The sequence below is a fragment of the Pelophylax lessonae genome (assembly GCF_965119305.1).
Source record: "Pelophylax lessonae genome assembly, chromosome: 5".
NCBI lineage: Eukaryota > Metazoa > Chordata > Amphibia > Anura > Ranidae > Pelophylax > Pelophylax lessonae.
The window spans coordinates 406,561,504-406,584,285 of NC_138772.1; the positions used below are offsets into that span (position 1 = coordinate 406,561,504).

General features: G+C 41.6%; 1 pseudogene across 1 annotated transcript; it reads right to left on the minus strand.

Moving 5' to 3' along the window:
- Positions 1–274: 274 nt before the first annotated feature.
- On the minus strand, positions 275–12,816 carry LOC309556535 (annotated as a pseudogene). The gene is made up of 3 exons: positions 12,709–12,816; positions 4,481–5,118; positions 275–279 (listed from the first exon to the last, which is right to left on the minus strand). The product of its transcript is annotated as an uncharacterized misc_RNA (transcript).
- Positions 12,817–22,782: the final 9,966 nt, after the last annotated feature.

Genomic DNA, 22,782 nt, shown 5'->3' on the forward strand with positions numbered 1-22,782 from the left:
AAAAGTACGTTTTTTTTTTTATCAAGCAATATGTTTTGGGTCAATTTGGTGTATGTTGTATTAAAATGTCTAGATTATAATGTATATTAAAAATTTACTATTAGTAATTTTATTGGTCATGTCTTGATTAGATCGATCTATTGATGATTTTTTGGTATATTACATTAAAAGACAGGAAGCCATAGTAAAAAATATATGCATTTGATTGCAACGAATGTTCTTTCTTGCAAAAAAATTTCTATGCAAACATTGCTATTATTCCCATATTATTATTCTAACCTTTAAATAGGAGAAAAACGAAAAAATTAAAAGCAAAAGAATGGGAAAGGAGGAGGAGAGGTGCAGCGACTTTGGCAGCTCCATCCACATTGAAGGAAGAAGCAGAGGACATGGGCCCAGATGCTGGCACACATTCTCCAAAAGGTAATTGTTTCCTATGCAGAGTAAAACATTAATGTACCATATTTTTCAGAGATAACCATGTACATGTCTTAATATTTTTTAATAAAATAGTTATCAAGCAGTGCACCATGTCCTATCACATTTACTCTTGTGAATTTTATTATATGCCACATTTTTATTATTATGTAGATAAAGACAGTATTCCCGAGTGCATCATGGTGGAGCCAACAAGTGTGCAGCCACCACAGCAACAGGAAGGTTGGTAGGCACAGATTTTTGGGTAGTGGGATACTAGAAATATTTGTATTTGCAATGATTGCTTAACCTTATATTGTTGTATTTCCTTTAAAATGTACATTGCAGAGGTTCCCTCATGTGAGGTATGGGATGTGTCATCTCCAGCTGGTTCTGATGTGGAAATGTCAGTAGCCAAATCTCGTGCCAGCTTTACAACCAGCCTTGCAAGCACATCTGCGAATGATCCGGATCATGAAGCAAGTGTCGGGGAGCCAGTTGTGTGCCCAAGTATGTTTTTTCATAATGTGTTTTCAAGTGTATTTTTAATTTGCTGTATTTGATGTAATGCTTCAAAGGAACAACCTGTTTGTTAAATAATGTGAATCAGGTGCGCAAAGCTTTTAAAATATGTGTCAATTATATAATCATATAGTGTAAATTCGTCATAATTTAGCTTCATTTGTGTAGATTTGTGACCCCATGATTATATATTTGACACATGATTAAATAGTTTGGCGAACCTGATTCACATTTTACACCAAACATATGTTTTTGACGTTTGCAGGTTTTTAGGCCCCTTGCACACGGGGTATGAGCAAAAATGAAAAACGTGTGTCAAAGATTGTTTGGACGCCGGAAAAAGCAGCTGTAAATACGTGCTTTCAGTAGTTTATTCAATTAGCGTAATCACACGTTTTGCCATGTTGCTTTTAGCATCGTTATTTTCAGCCTCCATTTCTAAACAATAGTTCCCTATGGGAGCCTCTTGATTTGAATGGAAGTCGCACCGTAAGTCGGATCAGGATGATCCGACTTGCGGGGCCACTTGCGCTGTGAGATTATTGAGGGGGAACTACACACAAAATTGGGATAAACCGCCGTGGGTGTCCCCCTCAAGTTCCCAAGCAGGCCCTTTGTGTGTGGTATGGAATTTGAGGGTAGGCCCACACCAAAAAGACGGCATGGGGTACCCCCAAAATCCATACAAGACCCTTATCCAAGCATGCAGCTTGGCAGGCCAGGAAAGGGGAGGGGACGAGCAAGCGGACCCACCCCCCCTGGACCACACCAGGCCACATGCCCTCAACATGGGGGGTCTTGTTGCTTTGGGGCAGGGGGGGCTCTGCACCCCACACCCAAAAGCACCTTGCCCCCATGTTGATGAGGACAAGGGCCTCATCCCCACAACCCTGTCTGGTGGTTCTGGGGGTCATGCGGCCAGGGGACTCATAGGAATCTGGAAGCACCCTTTAACAAGGGGTGGCCCCCAGATCCCGGACCCCACTCCCTATGTGAATGGGTATGGGGTACATAGTACCCCTACACATTCACCCCATAAAAGAAGGTGTATGTGAATAACGACAGGAGACGTTTCTGAAATGTTCTTAAAAATCTTCATCCGGTCTTCTCCACTCTGCTCTTCGGATCTTCTCCTCTCCACTCTTCTGCTGTCCAATCTTCTGCTCTTATGTTGTCTGCTCTTTTGCCCTAGGCTCTTCTTCTTCCTACTGTCCTCCTCCGATGCTGGCGCCAATGATTCTGCCGGTCTCCGGTCTCTGCAGCTTAATATATATACATTAGGGCCATGTCCTCTCGATGACGTCATCGTGCGTTCATGCCCCTAATGGATATATAGTAAGCTGCAGAGACCGGAGACCGGCAGAATCATCGGCAACAGCATCGGAGGAGGACAGGAGGAAGAAGAAGAGCCTAGGGCAAAAGAGCATAAGAACAGGGTAGGTATTAACTCTTGAGTAATTTAAGATAAACTGGACACCAAATGTTTCTATATTATGACCTCATCTAGGTGCTTCACATGTACTTTATATTTTGTATTTTTATTAACAGGTCATGTTTTTCATAGTTGCACTCTCGCTAGGATGACAACAGAGGCTCTACAATGCTGCTCAGAGCTTGAAAAAATTAAGGAGGCTGCAACAGCGTTACAAAATAAAAAGACTTCGTTGACATGCTTGCCAAATTTTAAAAGTAATTTTAAAAACATTTTATTGGTTTTTATTGGGATGTTATTGTTTTTACCCATGTTCGTGTTAAATTGTATGGCATATTTTTTGCACAATACATGCATCGTCAGCTGTTAACGGTGTACCCAAGTTTTGTCAAGTTTTACAAAGTCTCTTATGCATATGAAGCACTTTACAACACCCTAACCCTAACCCTGTGAATGTTTTGTACTAAATTTTTTTTACATTCAACAATGTGTGTTTGATTCTTTCTTTGACTTTCGTTGGGGGGCCAGGTCTAAAGCTGTGTAAAGAAGCACAAAATGTATGATGGCTGTCCTATTCACATATTTGCATGTTAATGAAAGCAGTTTTGATTGTGTGTGGAATTATCAGCGGGAAAAAATGTTTGTGCCTTCAGGACCAGTGGACATCTAACAAGTGATATTCACTAGTACACTGAATGCACTATAATATCTGTGACCTGAGTGGCAATCAGTCTACTAAAATACAGGTTATATTTAGTGCCGGCTCACACTTTTGCAGCTGCGGCAATCACATGTAATATTGGAGCTTCTGTGCCGGGTCACACTTGTGCGATGCGGGAAGGCTGAAAATTCGCAGCATGTTCCCGCATCGCAAACACACATCTGGCAGTTCACACTGCCATATGCGAGATGCTGGGGGTGTCAATGAAATGTTAACGACACCCCCAGTTTGATCGCATATCGCAGTGCGATCTGACAGTTCACACAGGATCGGATCACACAAGCGTGAACCACTGTGCGATCCGATCCTGATGCGGCTGAAAAAATGCCTCATGTGTGACTTTTGTGCGGGTGCAGTGCGAATTTAGCCATACAAAGTGTTTGGCTGAATTCGCACTGCACATCCGATCGCATGTAATGAAGGAGCAGTGCGCTCCGATATTACATGCGATCGCCACACACGCTATAGTGTGAACAGGCACTCACTGCTCCTTCATTATATGCGATCAGATGTGCAGTGTGAATTCAGCCATATACTTTGTATGGCTAAATTGACACTGCACCCCCACACAAGTCGCACATGACCCTTTTTTTCTGCCGCATCAGGATTGGATCGCACAATGCTTCACACTTGTGGAATCCAATCCTGTGCAAACTGTAAGTGCCGGCTCACACTTATGCGATGCAGGAAGGCTGCGAAGTCGCAGCCTTCCCGCATCGCATAAGTGTGACTCGGCACTCAAAGTACTAGCACTCCTAGGATTCGATATGGCATTGATATTGCCAGTAGCAATCAGTGTAGGGAGATCAGTGTAATATATAATGTATTGCTGGTTCTTTTGTCTATTTCACTTTACATTACCTATATATAACACTTTGAGCTCAACAATGAGCAAGTTTCACATAACACTGACATCTCCTAACATTGGTGGGCAGTGAGAAGGATGTCATAAATGAACACAACATAACAGGTGGAGGTAAGTTGTTAATACCCTAATGTATTATAATAAATATATAGTATGGGCACCTTCTGGACAATGACCACCAATGTAAGGTGACATTAGATGAACCTTGGGTGTGACCTAGTTCTCAATGTGAGAGGGTTTGTCGAAATTTAAAGGGGTGCAGAATACACAATACAGAATCATTGAAATTTTGGTTTAATTTTTTGAAAATGATTATATCTCTCACATTTATCTTGTGTCTGGCAGATAAGACAAAATTAATGAGTGTCTGGCAGTGATTCCTGCCAGGACACAGCTCCTCTCCCCACAAAATAGTCCAGATATTCCTGGCGGATCTGACGGGCTCTTTGTGATGCCAATCCGGAACGTCCGACTTCCATTGAGGTCATGGACTCCACTTGTTCACGGGGTTGTGCCTCTCCACTTGGCCCTGGCATAGCAGGGTCAGTATCCAGTTGCTGCATTAGATAGTTCTCAGCATTCCTGCGTAAAAAGTTATGTAAAATGCAGCAACAGAGGACCACGTGATCAATTTTGTAGAGTGCCAGGTGTATTGAAGTCAGAAAGATCCTAAACCGGTTGGCCATTATCCCGAAGGCATTCTCCACCACTCTGTGAGCTCTGGACAACCGGTAGTTGTAGATCCTTTGCCCGGGGGTGAGGTTCCTCAGAGGGTAGGGCTTCATAAGATGCTCCCCAAGTGCAAAAGCATCATCTGCAAGAAAAACAAAGCTCATCCCCTCAATGGTTTGCTCCCTGGATGGCAAGTTCAGAGTGCTGTTATGAAGGTGACGAGCGAACTCCGTCTGCTCAATAACTCCCCTATCCGAATTGCGGCCATTTTTACCAATATCCAAAAAGATAAACTCAAAGCTAGCATTAACTATGGCTAGCATTACTATACTAAAAAAAACCTTTATAATTATAAACAAATGAGCCGGAATTCAGAGGGGGGACAAAGCGGACATGCTTCCCATCTATAGCACCCCCACAATTGGGAAAATTCCACTTTTCCAGAAATTTAGCAGAAATCTCCAGCCATTGCTCTGCGTTTGAAAGAAACTGTGGGGGAAACAAAAAAACAAGATTTAGTGCTTGAGCACATCACATTATTACACACACAGTTGTCTGTTAAATGCTTATGCAACTTTAAGATATAAACAACAGGAAGCCAATCGTTTGCATTTGGGGATCTAACATCTACATACTTTTATTTTACACCTCCTAATGTTATTATATTGTAATTAACCAGCTAGAGCTTTGGTATATGCTGACTTTTAGATATAGCATGGGTGGGTGGGGGGATGGGTAAGTAAAACTATGCATTTATACATCAATAAGGGCTTGTGGTCAGTGAACGTTTTTACATCATTACATAAACATACACAATCATAGGTGGGAATGGATGGACTGATGTGTTTAAGATAAATCATAAACTAGGTACTAAAACATTGGCCAAGGAATAATTGGTTCAGGGAAAGTCATAGAATGACACAGATTTAATATACTGTTAACAGGCAATGCGTTTAGGGACACATAGGAGAGAATGCTGGGGTGGTTAGTGGGTAATTTTACAAATGGTTAAGATAATATAAATCTTTACTACTATGTGCATGCGGACAGAGGGTAGTTACAAAATAATGACCTCTGTAAATTGATGTACATCCAAAAACTTCATAATTCGGGTGAGATGACTAATACATGTAATGTAATGTAAAAAAATAAAACATACCTTGATATAGTCCTTCTGCAAGACCTTGATGATAGCAGAGCAGGTCTCAGGGATGATGATACCAAGAGCTTGGGGGGAGATGCCTGTGGTGAACTTGAGATCCTGCAGGCTTCTCCCTGTTGCAAGATATCTCAAAGTCGCAATTAACCTTTGCTCAGGAGTAATTGCAACCCGCATACACGTATCCTGCTTCAGAATATAGGGGGACACCAGAGCAAGAAGACGGTGAAAGATGGGATCCGTCATCCTCAAATAATTCCTGAAGTCATCAGGATTATTTTCCTGGAGCTCCCTCAGCAAGGACATGTGGGAAAATTGATCACGGTTAAGCAACCAATTTTTCATCCAGGAGATCCGCTTCTTCTTCCTCTTGCTCATAACTCACCTCAGAGCCAAAACTCCAACACTAACTACAGCAAGAGTCGAATCCTCGTCTCCATAATAAATTCTCGAACGATGTCTCAGAAAATAGCAAAATGTCGTTAACCAAACAAATGCTACCGAAATCAGCGCGAGATGCCCAGAAGGGTCACGGCCAAACACTCACTTCCTCTTTTGTAGCGGCAGACGTGCGCCGAACGTGCGTTGAACGTAGTGACGTCATTTTCTGTCGGCTAACAAAAGTCCAGTGCAAGTCTAGAGTACATTTCAACCGACAACCATCAAACACGACAGCACTGGACAAAAGACGGCCGATCGTTCGGCCGACAATCGGTGCGTGTGTATGGGGCTAGAGACTTCAATTAAGTGCATGTCTTCAACGGTATTCTCCATGAGCCTCTGAAAGGTCGCTGGGGCTCCCGCCAATCTTGAGGCATATGGTTAAATTAGAAGAAGCCTAAGGGGCTAATGAATGCAGTCTTTTCGCTGTCATCAGGATGCATGGGTATTTAATAATACTCACTCTTCAAATCCAGAATGCTAAGCCATTTAGCTCCTGACAGGCAATGCAGAGCATCTTCTATCCGGGGAGTGGTGTACTGATCTGGAATGGTTCGACCGTTCAGGGTAAATTATACAAACAGAAACATTTTTGCCCTGGGGACTTTAAAATGAGGCTACACACTCACACACATAGTACCATAAGTTTCAAATAATTTATTTGACAATGATAAGATTGGGTAAATACATAAGTAAAAACATGATTGGACTGATCAGTAGAGTCCATTACAACAACACAAACAATATTATTATTATGAATATATGCAATAGCAGTGTGAACCTGCATTCAATGCGTATATGAAGCATATGTTGAACATGATAGATTGTAGTAACCCTTTTACTGACGCGTTTCGCGAAAATATGATTCGCTTTTTCAAAGTAGGTTTCTGCCATGTATCTAAAAAATAAAATTGTAGTCAATAATAAAGCTTGTGTTTGTATGAAATGTTTAGTGTAAAAAGGAGCAACCAAATATCAAGGGCTCCATACTCACTAAATCAGTCTTAGCATGAAGGTGCCGGATATGCTGACCCACGTGTTGTTTGGGGGGGGCGGGGTCCCGATGCGCATTGGCGCCATGTTTTACCGCGCTTGGGGTACGGCTTCCGCATATACTGCGGGCGTTGCACGCCAGTGCGGTGATAAATCCATCCCAGCCATACGAGCGAGGAGACCGCCGGTTGGTCACGAACCTGGCGGTCACACCGAGTGTGTCTCCCCGCACATTTCTATGGCCATACATGGCGTTGGGGGAAACTCTGGATACCGGTCTGGGGATCATTTGGCACAAGCAGGACAACACCATCCACACTTTCGGGTAACGCTCCTCCCATTTTCTCATTTTTTGAACTTTTCTAATGTTTTTTACATTTTTTCATTTTTTCTTATCTGGTATCCACATATCATTCTTTCACTATATTTTTTCGGGTTTTTTATCCTATCCCTTTCATTCTCATTAATAACATCTTGGCTGTGGACACCATTGTTGCCTCCACATATACCAACTTTTTTATGCACTTCTCTATAGACTACTAGGATCACCCATGCCCAATCACTATCTTTATTATATAATTTTACTATTTTGCAGATCACATGCTAATATATATGGAATCTATATATATACACAAACCCCACAGACACATTGCTGATTGGTTCTTTGGGTTGATTTCTCTAACCTAATACAGGTATATGGACACACATCATGGCACCTTTCATCCTGCTCTCCTTGTGGTCCCCGTACCCACTGGGGTCTCCCCCTCAGCTCCCGGGTAAGACGCTCATATGGACCAGCATATCCGGCACCTTCATGCTAAGACTGATTTAGTGAGTATGGAGCCCTTGATATTTGGTTGCTCCTTTTTACACTAAACATTTCATACAAACACAAGCTTTATTATTGACTACAATTTTATTTTTTAGATACATGGCAGAAACCTACTTTGAAAAAGCGAATCATATTTTCGCGAAACGCGTCAGTAAAAGGGTTACTACAATCTATCATGTTCAACATATGCTTCATATACGCATTGAATGCAGGTTCACACTGCTATTGCATATATTCATAATAATAATATTGTTTGTGTTGTTGTAATGGACTCTACTGATCAGTCCAATCATGTTTTTACTTATGTATTTACCCAATCTTATCATTGTCAAATAAATTATTTGAAACTTATGGTACTATGTGTGTGAGTGTGTAGCCTCATTTTAAAGTCCCCAGGGCAAAAATGTTTCTGTTTGTATAATGTATACTTTATGGGATGGAGGCACACCACTCAGCATGGCTGATTCAGATCACACCCCCTCTTTTGTTTTACCGTTCAGGGTAAGGTAGTCGATACACATCCGAACAGCCCCATTCATTTTGCGGACCACTACAATGGGGGAGGCATAGGGGCTACGGGACTACTGTATAACACGCGACCTCTTCAGTTCTGCCAGCTGCTCCCGGAGATCTTCTAGGTCACTCAGAGGTATTCTTCGGGCTCTCTCCCTGAAGGGCTTATCCTCACTGAGGCGAATCCAATATTGGGCACTCTTAGCACAGCCCACATCCTAATCATTCTTAGAGAATAATTTCTCCCATGGAGACAGCTGGGCCTTCTCTCGCTCCCCCCACTTAAAGGGGACAGCTGGGAGAGCAGGGGAAGAACTCTTCGACTTCTTCTCTCTATCCTTCTCATCCTTCAACTCAGATGGGGTAAGTGGAGAGGCAGCACTTACATGTCCTAATAACAAACTTATATAGTGAAATATAATAGCTCAACCAATTGGTGAATAATCCATAAAATTGTGCATTATAATGCAAACAGAATTGATGATAATACATTTTCAATAACCCAAGTGATTGGTGTTAAATAAATAATGCACAAACATATGTATAAGTAACAGAAGTATGCATAAACAATATAACGCAAAATTTGTGATATTAAGGTCAAATCAGTCCCAGCAATAAATTAATATAGGATAAGAAACCACAGCAAACAGTCCAAAAATGGTACAAGGCTGGAAATCTTAGAAAGGTGTATTTTCTGACAGCGAAACCTCCATTAAAAAAAACCAAGGTCACCCAGTGGTACAGGCTGCTTACCAGATAAGATGGACCCCAAAATTATAAGGGGTCGGTAAAAGCCTTAATCATGTGTATATACCAGGATGTTTAGGTAAATTCAGTAGTAATCATCCAGCCGGATCGTATATAGACCACCATTAAGATTGTGCCATCTATATAGCTCCAATTCAATCGTGCAAGGATAAAAGAGAAAGCTCCATGGTGAAGTATATCAAATCAGGGATATTTATAAAGTGAAATAAAACTTACAATGTATCTTCTTGAAACACAGCAGACAATGCACAGAGTGAGTGCCGAACGCCAAGTAGACGCACTTCCACGTTCCAAGATGCATTCAGCCCAAAACCGGAAGTGGCGTGCTGGCGTAATGCGATCAGACGTTCCGACGTGTTTTGTCAGCGCGCAGGCTGACGTTTTCAAGGGTCATTTGATCGCATTCGCGACGGGGGTATTTATAGCACACGTCCTTCCTGAGACAACCAATCGACCTCCGGTTATGGGAATAGGTCCGCCCATCTAATTAGAGCGACGCCATCTTTATGGTTATTGTAAACCGACAGCATAATATGTATGAAGATCGAATCACCCTCCCCAAAGCGGCGCCATCTTTTTGGCAGTAAATAAACAAAGGCCCGATATCATAAATAGTATTCTAAAGCCAATTTTGATTATTTACCATTGGAAGATCGATGTCTCTGGGATGTTGCTGTTAATACATATATTAATAACTATTAAATCAATACTGAGCCATAAACCAAAATATACATATAAATAAAAACAAAACATATTATATGCAATAATAAACCATATACAGTGCCTTGCGAAAGTATTCGGCCCCCTTGAACTTTGAATGATCCAATGTTGACCTAAATGACTAATGATGATAAATAGAATCCACCTGTGTGTAATCAAGTCTCCGTATAAATACACCTGCACTGTGATAGTCTCAGAGGTCCATTTAAAGTGCAGAGAGCATCATGAAGAACAAGGAATACACCAGGCAGGTCCGAGATACTGTTGTGGAGAAGTTTAAAGCCGGATTTGGATACAAAAAGATTTCCCAAGCTTTAAACATCCCAAGGAGCACTGTGCAAGTGATAATATTGAAATGGAAGGAGTATCAGACCACTGCAAATCTACGAAGACCTGGCCGTTCCTCTAAACTTTCAGCTCATACAAGGAGAAGACTGATCAGAGATGCAGTCAAGAGGTCCATGATCACTCTGGATGAACTGCAGAGATCTACAGCTGAGGTGGGAGACTCTGTCCATAGGACAACAATCAGTCGTATACTGCACAAATCTGGCCTTTATGGAAGAGTGGCAAGAAGAAAGCCATTTCTTAAAGATGTCTATAAAAAGTGTCCTTTAAAGTTTGCCACAAGCCACCTGGGAGACACACCAAACATGTGGAAGAAGGTGCTCCGGTCAAATGAAACCAAAATCGAACTTTTTGGCAACAATGCAAAACGTTATGTTTGGCGTAAAAGCTCATCACCCTGAACACACCATCCCCACTGTCAAACATGGTGGTGGCAGCATCATGGTTTGGGCCTGCTTTTCTTCAGCAGGGACAGAGAAGATGGTTAAAATTGATGGGAAGATGGATGGAGCCAAATACAGGACCATTCTGGAAGAAAACCTGATGGAGTCTGCAAAAGACCTGAGACAGGGACGGAGATTTGTCTTCCAACAAGACAATGATCCAAAACATAAAGCAAAATCTACAATGGAATGGTTCACAAATAAACATATCCAGGTGTTAGAATGGCCAAGTCAAAGTCCAGACCTGAATCCAATCGAGAATCTGTGGAAAGAACTAAAAAACTGCTGTTCACAAACGCTCTCCATTCAACCTCACTGAGCTCGAGCTGTTTTGCAAGGAGGAATGGGCAAAAATTTCAGTCTCTCGATGTGCAAAACTGATAGAGACATACCCCAAGCGACTTACAGCTGTAATCGCAGCAAAAGGTGGCGCTACAAAGTATTAACTTAAGGGGGCTGAATAATTTTGCACGCCCAATTTTTCAGTTTTTTATTTGTTAAAAAAGTTTGAAGTTGCCAATAAATTTTGTTCCACTTCATGATTGTGTCCCACTTGTTGTTGATTCTTCACAAAAAATTACAGTTTTATATCTTTATGTTTGAAGCCTGAAATGTGGCAAAAGTTCACAACGTTCATTGAGGCCGAATACTTTCGCAAGGCACTGTATGGTAAATGGAAATATGCCAATAAAACCTATGTATTATGTAGTATATAATATTACATTTGTTAAAATATGATAAAATAATAGATAATTCTAATACCTGACCATACTTTATTTGGTATACAAATATGTACTAAGCCTCACATTAAATTATTATTATATAAAATGTACTATTAGTATTAAAATTATAAATATAACAATGGACCAGACTTGGGTAGAGCAATGTGCACCAATATCAGAGGTGGTATGGTGCCACATTGTAGCAACCTCGGTACAAGATCCATATCGTATATCAAATTGCCGAACCGCAGCCCCAAGAGCAATGGTCACTAACTGAATTCAGCCTTTTAATACATAAATAATTTAAAAACTTACATTAAAAATGAATTAAAATTGTGGTATTCTAAAATTATAAACAGGATGGAAAATATATTGGATTCTAATTAAATAGGCAGCTAGTAATTGGATATAAAGCAATTTAAATCTATATCGATATTATGGCCTGTGGGATACAGTGTGTTTAAACGATAAATCCATCTCATTCATAGAGACTTTCTGTGTCAAATTCCCTCCTCTCCAAAGAGGCTAGATTTTATCTATAGCACACACAGTCAAACCTTGAGGATTCCGATTATGATACAACCGGAAATGGTTTGATAAACTGTGTTTGGGAAAACCTTTTATTATATTGTTCAGATGTTCATTAATTCTAGTTTTTAGTTGACGGGTGGTCCTTCCAATATACTGTAGTCCACATGGACATGCCAGGAAGGTCACATGAGTGGAGTAGCATGATATAAATTTCTTTATGTTATAAACTTGGCCGTTACTGTGTGACTTGAATTGCGATATTTTATTAGAATTTTTTACAGTTCTACAGACTTTGCATCTTTTACAGGGGTAGAAACCCTTTTGATCCAAAAAGGTCACCACTTTTTTTGGAGGGTCTGGTACATTCGGGGCTAGGTAATGTCTTCGATTTCAGGCTTTACGATATATAAAGGTGGGTTTGTCGGGAAGGATGGTGTTAAGAGTGCTGTCTTTTTTCAATATAGGCCAGTATTTACGGAATATGGCTTCAACTTGCCTGTAATTCCGATTGAAATTCGTAAGAAAGGCAATTTCGCCCTTTCTATCATTATTCTGGTGTTTTTCCTTTAATAAATCTTTCCTAGGAATCCTCTTAACACTATCTCTTACTTTTTGTACTTCAACCTGATTATATCCCTTCTCGACAAACCTATCAAGGAGAGTATTAGACTGGATATCATAATCATCATCTCTTTTGCAATTTCGGCGAATCTGCATAAATTGCCCTTTAGGAATGGCACCTAGTCATTGTGGATGATGACAGCTCCTAGTTGGTATGAAGCTATTTTTGTCGGTCTCCTTGAAAAAGGTTTTACTGTTGATAATATTCCCTCTTTTTTCAAGGGTAAGGTCAAGAAAATGGACCTCTTGTTCACTCCAAGTGGCAGTGAAGACTAGGCTGTATTGATTCTGGTTAATCCTCTCAATAAATTGTTTTAATGAGGACCCATTCCAGAGAACAAGAAGGTCATCGATATACCTTTTGTACATCTGTAATGATGTCTCCGGCCTTGAAAATATAACCTCTTCCTCCCATTCTCCTAGAAGGATGTTTGCCACACTGGGTGCATATTTGGTGCCCATGGCTGCCCCTTTAATTTGATTATAATATGATCCTTGGTGCCAGAAAAAATTATTGTTCATCGCTAACTCTAGAGAGTCGCAAATAAATCTTTTCTGAGCACCTTTCATATTAGTTTTCTTGTCGAGGGCAGCTGTAGTGGTGGCTAAAACATCCTTTTGTTTTAAGCTCGTGTACAGGGACTCGACGTCTATGGTCACCATAAACGTATCGGCCTGTACTCGGAAGGATATAGTCATACGACCGGTCGATAAAGGTGGTGGTATTGTCATTTTGAAGAAGAGCGATTACTTCAAAGAGTTAGATCGGTTGGTGGGTGACCATAGACGTCGATAAGAAGATATCGCAATTCAAGTCACACAGTAACGACCAAGTTTATAACATAAAAAAATTTATATCATGCTACTCCAGTCATGTGACCTACCTCCTGGCATGTCCATGTGGACTACAGTATATTGGGAGGACCACCTGTCAACTAAAAACTAGAATTAATGAACATCTGAACAATATAATAAAAGGTTTTCCCAAACACAGTTTATGAACCATTTCCGGTTGTATCATAATCGAAATCCACAAGGTTTGACTGTGTGTGGTATAGATAAAATCGAGTCTCATTGAAGAGGAGGGAATTTGACACAGAAAGTCTCTATGAATGAGACAGAGTGGATTTATCATTTAAACACAATGCTTCTCACAGGCCATAATATCGATATTGATTTAAATTGCTTTATATCCAATTACTAGCTGCCTATTTAATTAGAATCCAATATATTTTCCATCCTGTTTATAATTTTAGAATACCACAATTTTAATTCATTTTTAATGTAAGTTTTTAAATTATTTATGTATTAAAAGGCTGAATTCAGTTAGTGACCATTGCTCTTGGGGCTGCAGTTCGGCAATTTGATATACGATATGGATCTTGTACCGAGGTTGCTACAATGTGGCACCATACCACCTCTGATATTGGTGCACATTGCTCTACCCAAGTCTGGTCCATTGTTATATTTATAATTTTAATACTAATAGTAAATTTTATATAATAATAATTTAATGTGAGGCTTAGTACATATTGTTATACCAAATAAAGTATAGTCAGGTATTAAAATGATCATTTTATCATATTTTATCAAATTTAATATTATATACTATATAATACATATGTTTTATTGGCATATTCCCATTTACCATATATAGTTTAATATTGCATATAATATGTATTGTTTTTATTTATATGTATATTTTGGTTTATGGCTCAGTATTGATTTAATAGTTATTAATATATGTATTAACAGCAACATCCCAGAGACATCGATCTTCCAATGGTAAATTATCAAAATTGGCTTTGGAATACTATTTATGATATCAGGCCTTTGTTTATTTACTGCCAAAAAGATGGCGCCGCTTTGGGGAGGGTGATTTGATTATCATACATATTATGCTGTCTGTTTACAATAACCATAAAGATTGCGTTGCTCTAATTAGATGGACGGACCTATTCCCATAACCAGAGGTCAATTGGTTGTCTCAGGAAGTATGTGTACTATAAATACCCCTGTCGCGAATGCGATCACATGACCCTTGAAAACGTCAGCCTGCGCACTGATGAAACGCATTGGGACATCTGATCGCATTACGCCAGCATGCCACTTCCGGCTTTGGGTGGAACGCATCCTCCACTCTTTGCATTGTCTGCTGTGTTTCAAGAAGATACATTGTAAGTTTTATTTCACCTAATAAATATCCCTGATTTGATATACTTCACCATGGAGCTTTCTCTTTTATCCTTGCACTATTGAATTGGAGCTACATAGATGGTACAATCTTAATGGTAGTCTATATACGATCTGGCTGGATGATTACTACTGAATTTACCTAAACATCCTGGTATATACACATGATTAAGGCTTTTACCGACCCCTTATAATTTTGGGGTCCATCTTATCTGGTAAGCAGCCTGTACCACCGGATGACCTTGGTTTTTTTTGGTGGAGGTTTCGCTGTCAGAAGATACACCTTTCTAGGATTTCCAGCCTTGTACCATTTTTGGACTGTTTGCTGTGGTTTCTTATCCTATATCAGTTTATTGCTGGGACTGATTTGACCTTAATAATCACAAATTTTGCACTATATTGTTTATGCATACTTAATATATATGTTTGTGCGTTATTTATTTAACACCAATTGACTTGGGTTATTGAAAATGTATTATCATCAACTCTGTTTGCATTATACTGCACAATTTTATGGATTATTCACCAATTGGTTGAGCGCGGCTATTATATTTCACTATATACGTTTGTTATTTGCTACATTTTCACGTTTATGCTAAAGCTCCCTAATTTCTACACATTTATTCATTTATTATATATATATATATATATATATATATATATATATATATATATATATATATATATATATAATTTTTACATTCCACTGCGTGGGATCGTTGGTGCTTAACACCAGTTTTTTTCACTTACATGTCCTAGCACCATCCTGGGCTTCAGATGTACTAGCTGAGTGGTGACGTTTCGGACGCTGACAGTGATCTTCCCCCCATCTTTCTGTAGTACTTTAGTGGGGACCACCTCTGGCACCAGGTCAATTCCACTATCTTCACTCAGCCAATAGATCTCCCTGCACCATCACAAAAGGCCACGGCTGGTCCCAGGACAACTTCACTACCGCCTTCATGCAAGTTCTTTCTCCCAGGTGTAACACCCGCTCTTTGGTATCCAACCTCCAGAGCTTCCCCACTTCATCAATTGGGGTCTGCTGCTCCTGCAGGACTCGTTGGAAATCAGCCCGTAACTTAGGATGTACCTCTTCCTTGGTTGACCCTTGCGTCACTAAGGGGATGAGCAACCGTCCAACCAAGTCCGTGTTGGTGCCAATTATTAAAGAGTTTTGTTTAGCACCTGGGGGCCGAGGGCACACTAAAGCCAAAGTATCATACACTTCCATCTTCGCCCCTTTCCGTGGCTGGAATGATATCTTCATGGGAATATACCCGTCACAGCGGAACCCTAGATCTGCAATTCTTCTAGCTTGCACAGAGGGCTGTGTTTCAAGTGCTTCCTGTAGAAGTCATTTTACAACAAGGTCACTTGGGCGGCAGTGTCTAATAGGGCTTTAGTATAAATGCCCTCCACTTGAAGGGGCACCACCGGGGATGGCCCCACTAAATTCTTGCGTACCACCTCTCTAAGGGGCTGGAACAATCTTTGTCGGGCCTTATTACTGAGACTTTCCACCTTCTGAGGCGTGGCTCTTCCAGGAAGCTTGATAGTTTGTACCTTCACAGACTTCATCTTGGGGGTCCCAGGATCTTTCCACAGAAGAGGAGTGGAGGTACCGACTCCCTGTGCCTCTCTGCTCATCTCAGGGGTTCCCCACAAAAACATGGAGGTATCGGGGGTAGATGGGGGGCATATCCCATCTCACTGTGACTGTATTTACCCTGATAACTGCTGGAGCTCAGGCTTTTAGCGGGACTCTCAATTGGCTCCTTCACTGAGGTCCCCTGAAGTTTTCCCCCCTTCTTATTAAGGAAAAACCTTTGTATAGCCTTCAATAAATCCTCCATGGTCTCAGGACTGAATCCCCGCTTCGGGCATTGAGCCCCGAAATGCCCTTTTTCTCGACAGAAAAAACACCCTCTATTCCGAGGAGAGAAGAGATTGGATCCTTTATTTGACTTCCGCTCCTCAGGAACTTTTCCTTGCACTTCCATGACATGCATCAAAGTCTGGCACATTTGTGTTTGGGCTTGAGCTACTTGCAGCATTAGGTCGGCTGACGATGAACTCTCCTCAACCTTCCTCCTCTCCAAGACTTCCTCAGGATAGTTGGACTCTACCTCAGCTTCACTCTCGTCATCAGGGAGGTTGTTCTCCATGTGCAGTAACCGGGCTGAGGCTTTCTCCTTTTTTGATTCATTATTTAACGGCTCTTTCCCACCGTAATTCTTTTCCTCAAGCAATGCCTCTACCTCCCGAACTTCCCACATAAGCTCTGAATAAGTGGGAGTATCCTTAACCCCTCTGAGTAATAACTGCAATACAATGAGATGATTGGGCCGAGCGCCCTGTAACACTTGATCCAGGCGTAGTCGTTCAGCATCTTTGGGGTCGACACCTTTTCTCAAAAGAATTTGGTGTAACATCTTGTCAATCCTGGTCTTCTCCACCCGACCAAACATGTCCAAAAGGGCTTTTAGGTAATCATTAGTTGTACAGTTGCTATTCCCCATCTGTAAGTTTCGGAGGGCCCCTAAAGCTCTCACTCAGCCCCTGTCTTTTCACAGACTCCGCCACATTCCTTTCATCCACAGCCTGAGTAGCCTGAGTCATCCAATTCTGAAAACTCTCTTCTCCAGTAGGGGTGGGTGACTGCCCAGAAAAGAAACGTAGCTTTTGATAGTTCTGTGCAGCCCCACTGGCTCCATTTAGGACAGAGCTGTCCACCAGCCGGCTCATGTCAGCATAGAAAGAGGCAGGGGGTACAGCAACCTTGTCTCCACCTTTGTTCACAGAGCTGTGCCCTGGGCGAGGGCTCCCTGGAGGAGAGGGGGGTTTCCCTTCACTGTCCTCATTCTTCTTCAAAGAGGAGAAAACTCTAGTCAGGACAGTCTCGTCCAGCATCACCCGGTCAGTGTAGAAGATGTCTGGAATTTCTCCCTTCCATTTTACCAATACTTGCACGTTGTCTAGGGCGTTGTCAGCCCATGTATCCAGGATGTAGGCTGACCGCATTGGGGTTAGGGCTTGCACCCATTGCCTAATCTCACTTTTGGTGTGCTTGTATACCGTAACTTCTAGGACCACACTCTGATCTAAACTGGCTCCTTGGTATAGTGCCCACGACCAGGCAAGAGCAGGGTTTATTGCTTCTCCGGCTACTGGCCCTCTAGAAGGGGCACTCAGGGCAGAAGTGGCACTGGACATCCCAGACGAGCCCCCAAATGTAGCCTTGCCCTCTTGGGGGTGGCTTGTTGAATGGACACCCTCGTCACCTCTTACACCCTGAACCTGCTCCCACCCATCTTTCAGTTCTGTCATGGTAAATAATTGAGACCACAAAGGTTGCAGTGAATGAACAATTTACTGCTCTTTTGGATTATGAAGTAGAATCAAAGTATTCAAACAAAAATCAGAAATAACACAATAGTGGCAAAGGAGAAAGGATCCGGAGTTCCCAACCAAGGATTTGTGCCTTTTAGTTCAGCACTCAGGATCTAGAACACAGGCCACACATACATACACAAATAAATGTGTACAGTATGTATGCTAAGAGGATGGTGTTCCGCAACAATGAACAATGCTTTAACTAACAAATGGGTTTAGAGAGTGACCGCAGATAAAGTTACTATACTCAATGACTTAAATGCAAGGTAAACAGTGTAATGCTATAACATCAACTAGCAGAGTGCACTCTGTATGCTAACAGGGGCCCCCTTTAAGATGAATTGCAAGCGTCACTTGGAGGGTGAGGCCTCACTTATCTTCACCGGCAAGGAATCCCACAATCCAAGGAAAGTATTTGTAATCCATAAAAGGAAGGGAGGTTGAACTATGTTCCCCAATGCAATAGCAGTTGTAATCCACAGAGAAGCAAATACAGTTTATCCGATTAACAGATTAACAGCCTGGAACTGGGTTGAGAGCTTAAGGCCTCGTTTACCCCCCTCGCACTATATTTGTATCTGCAGTGTCCAGTGGTTTGACTGAGTGTCAGAATGGCCTTATCAAAGTACCCAATCTGTTCACCCTTCCCAGAATCAGTCTAGGTCCGTATTGTAATAGAGATGTAGATACTGGATGTCTTTCCCCCAAACCGGGAGGATTCGCTTCAATCTGCAACCAGGCCCCGCTCTCATCAGCGTCTTCGTCTGCCTGTCAGCAACCTTCCGCTTGGCCACACCACCGAAACTCCTCCACACACTCACTCCACTCCACCACTGTGATCCGCAGCAGCTCTTCCCCTTCTTTCCAGTCCGCTGTCCTCGAGGCAAGAGAGCGAAGCAAAGTCCCGCCGCCCTTTATATAGCCACCCCCATCAAGCTCCGCGCATCCTGTTGCTCCCCGGGGAGAAGGGTCCCTCTGTCTCAGCAGTCTATGATCCTGACTCCTCCAGGACCAAATCTCCCATAGTGCAAAAGTCACCATCTTGCAGAACTTTAATAATAATAATGTGAACAATACCAGCCGTGCGACCCGGCTACACATATATCCCTCTTTCTTTTCCCTCTCCATTTTATCTTTCATATCAGTGCTTACTCAGGTACACACTACAAACGCAACACACATAACATAAGTTCTTCTCCCCTTATACATAGGCATATATATATATTTTTTCTTTTTTTTTTTTATATATAGGGATCATTGACACCTACTAATACATACATTCATCTTTTCGCTAATGAGTGTATTGTACTTGTACCATACCAACCCCCCTCCCCCAAGGACAAAAAGAAAATAGGTCTCTTGTGTCCATATCTCATTATTTCACACATTTGCCATAATCTATATTTATTATCATTATTATATATAGCTTTTATCTTATCCCTGCCTGCATTTGTATTTATTTGCATGGGTATACATATACACATATTTCTATGCCAATAATCATATCTCTTGGTATAGACACAATCCTCATCTTGACCGATTCTCCAAGATATATACCCGTTTTAGGGTCACTAAACCCTTTCCTTTCTTTACTACTATACATATCTATTCTGCCCATTATTATTATTTTTCATATTATATATATTTTTACACCAACAACATGTGCTAGTTCAAGTATGTCTACATATATCATAGCCCATTGTTACATAGCTTATTATTTTATTATTTTTTCATTTTATATGTGCAAGTTCTATTATGTCTGTATACATATTTATATACATGTGTATGCATGTCTCCACAGTCATGTATGTTTATTTACACATTTATTTCTATCCCAATTTATTCTTATTTAATTTTTATTTTATTTTTGTTTTGATTTAGATCTATTCTCATATTTTTACTTCTATTTTTATTGTATTTTTCCCTTTTTTTATTTTTATTTTCATTTTCATTACTTTCATTTACTATTATTTTTTTCTATTATTTTTTTCCCCATACATTTATATCTACTTCTAATAATTTATATTATTTAAAAAATTATTTATTTATTTTTTGCTTTATCATATCCAGTCTGATTTATCCAGCTTGTACTTCCTTGATGCACTTGATTATGTATGCCTCTAGGGGGGGGGGGGGGGGGTCAGTGCACGCATTTGTCCATTACATGGGATTGCAGCACTTGACTGTGAGATGTTTTCCCCTGTTTCCTCCACTAGGTGTCTTAGAGCATATAAATTGGCCCTATTCATCCTCCACCATTCAGCTTGAAAACGGAGGGCGCGCTGGTATCCCATCGCAGTGCACATGCTCCAAAACGCGTCGTCAGCAGGCCGGAGGATGCTCAGACGGCAGCGGTGTGGCTCACCCTGCGGTCCAAGCCTCGGTCTTACTCCACACACACACCATCTCATTTACTACTGGACAGGAGTCAGAACGACAGAGAGGACAATTGACGATCAGCGGTGACCCCATGCCGATCCCAGATGCCGGAGGACCCACATATCTACATTTACTTACCCAGATGTAAGTTTTTAATGTACCTCACTCAATAAATGCTGCAGTCTTTACTCAGAAGCGCCTGTCTTTTCTCTTTCTCTTACAAAATTTGCAGGGGATCATTTTTCCCACTGTATACATGTCAATTATGATGACAAAAACAATCAAACAAGGATCTGTTATTCATTGCTACATTTTGCCTCACTGGGCATCATTCCGCACTCTTCCCTCAATTGTGTATCCTCCTCAATGACTAACTATGACAAAACTCCCTTAAACCATAAATTTTTAAACACAAAGATCCTTAATGAAAGCGCTGATGAATTCTATAAGTCTGTACAGCCACAAACCAGTGTTGTGAAAGCTGATGGCTGGCAATTGTAGTTCCACATTGGTAAAAGACCAAAAACACAGTTAATACAAACATATAAAATGTTTATTGGTCCAACAACAAACTTAAAAAGGCAAAAATGGCTCCAGTGTAAACAGACTGGACTGTGTAAGTGTCAATCACATGTTGCTATAATCCCACATGGACGTGACTTGAAAAGCTGAAAATACAAACCATTAATCAAGAAGGTGCTGGAGGGGAGATCCTCTTCCCAGGTAATACCACTCATTCTCCCAGATGAAAAAAAGCAGATGCTGTGTGAAGGATATGGTGAAGAGCCCAATGTGTACCACTGTGATGGATTGCTAGTACAGTGTGGAAAACCAGGGATTTATTTGGCAGACAAAAGATGACATAAGGCTGCGTAGCAAGGCGGCGGGCTTGCCGATCAATCCCAGGACAATTCCGGGAGACTCAGGCGAGGATGGGTAGCCCAGGCTTCCGGACAGCATGCCACATGGGACGTTACAGCCACTGTGGTCACTAGAAGCGGTGCATGTTGAGACACCAGGGGATAGCAACAACATTCCGTGGAGCAGTCTCTTAAATGGCTATTGTCATGACGATGCATTTCGGCATGGCCCGTCTTCAGGTCATCCATAAATACTGTATATGTATCTCCACCCCCCCCCCCCCCCCATTTTAAACCAGCAAACAGCAGTTACTATAGGATAGTGTAACAGTCAGGAAATCTTTGGAAAAGCACAACTTTCAACCTAGGGATGGGCAAACGGTTCAGCCCAAGTTCAGGTTGAACATTTGCCTGTTCGGCCATCTGCCGAACACCTAAATTTGTAGGGTATTCACCCCACCAAATACCCTGCAATTCACTGAGCGCTGCACAGTGCATTCTGTGCCCTGACCAGGCAAAGCTTTGCGCAATCAGGGCAGAGTGTAAGCTGGTTAAGGAGCAGGGCTGGGAAGCCGGACGCTGCGTCCTTAATAACCAATGAGTCATCAGCTGTCAATGGGTTTCCCTGCTGACAGAGGAATAATAAAAAAAAAAACTGCTGGTTAAAGAACGAAGAAAAAATGGTGTGGGTTCCCCCCCAAAATCCATACCAGACCCATATGCAGGCAAGCAGCACAGCAGGCCAGGGTGGGGGGGGCAAGCAAGCGGCCCCCCCTCTCGTGAACCATACAAGGCCGCTTGCCCTCAGCATGAGAGCACCTTGTCTTCATGTTGATGGGAACAAGGGCCTCTTCCTGACAACCCTGGGCTGTGGTTGTGGGGGTCTGTGGGTGGGGGCTTATCAGAATCAGGAAGCCCCAGATCCTGCCCCCCCCCAGGCTACATGCCCTCAACATTGAGGGGTGGGTGCTTTGTGGTGGGGGGGCACCTTGTCCCCTTGTTGAGGGGGTCAGTGGGGGTCTGGGGGTGGGGAGCTTATTGGAGTTTTTAACAAGGGGGCCCCCAGATCCCACCCCCCTTATGTGAATTAGTGTAGGGTACCCCTACCCATTCATCAAACAAGTGTACAAAAAGTAATAAAAGCACAGAGACAGGTTTTTGACAGATCCGTTATTAAAAAATAAAAAAAACTGTGTTTCTCGATCTAAATCCATTATCAATCACACCGTCCGCT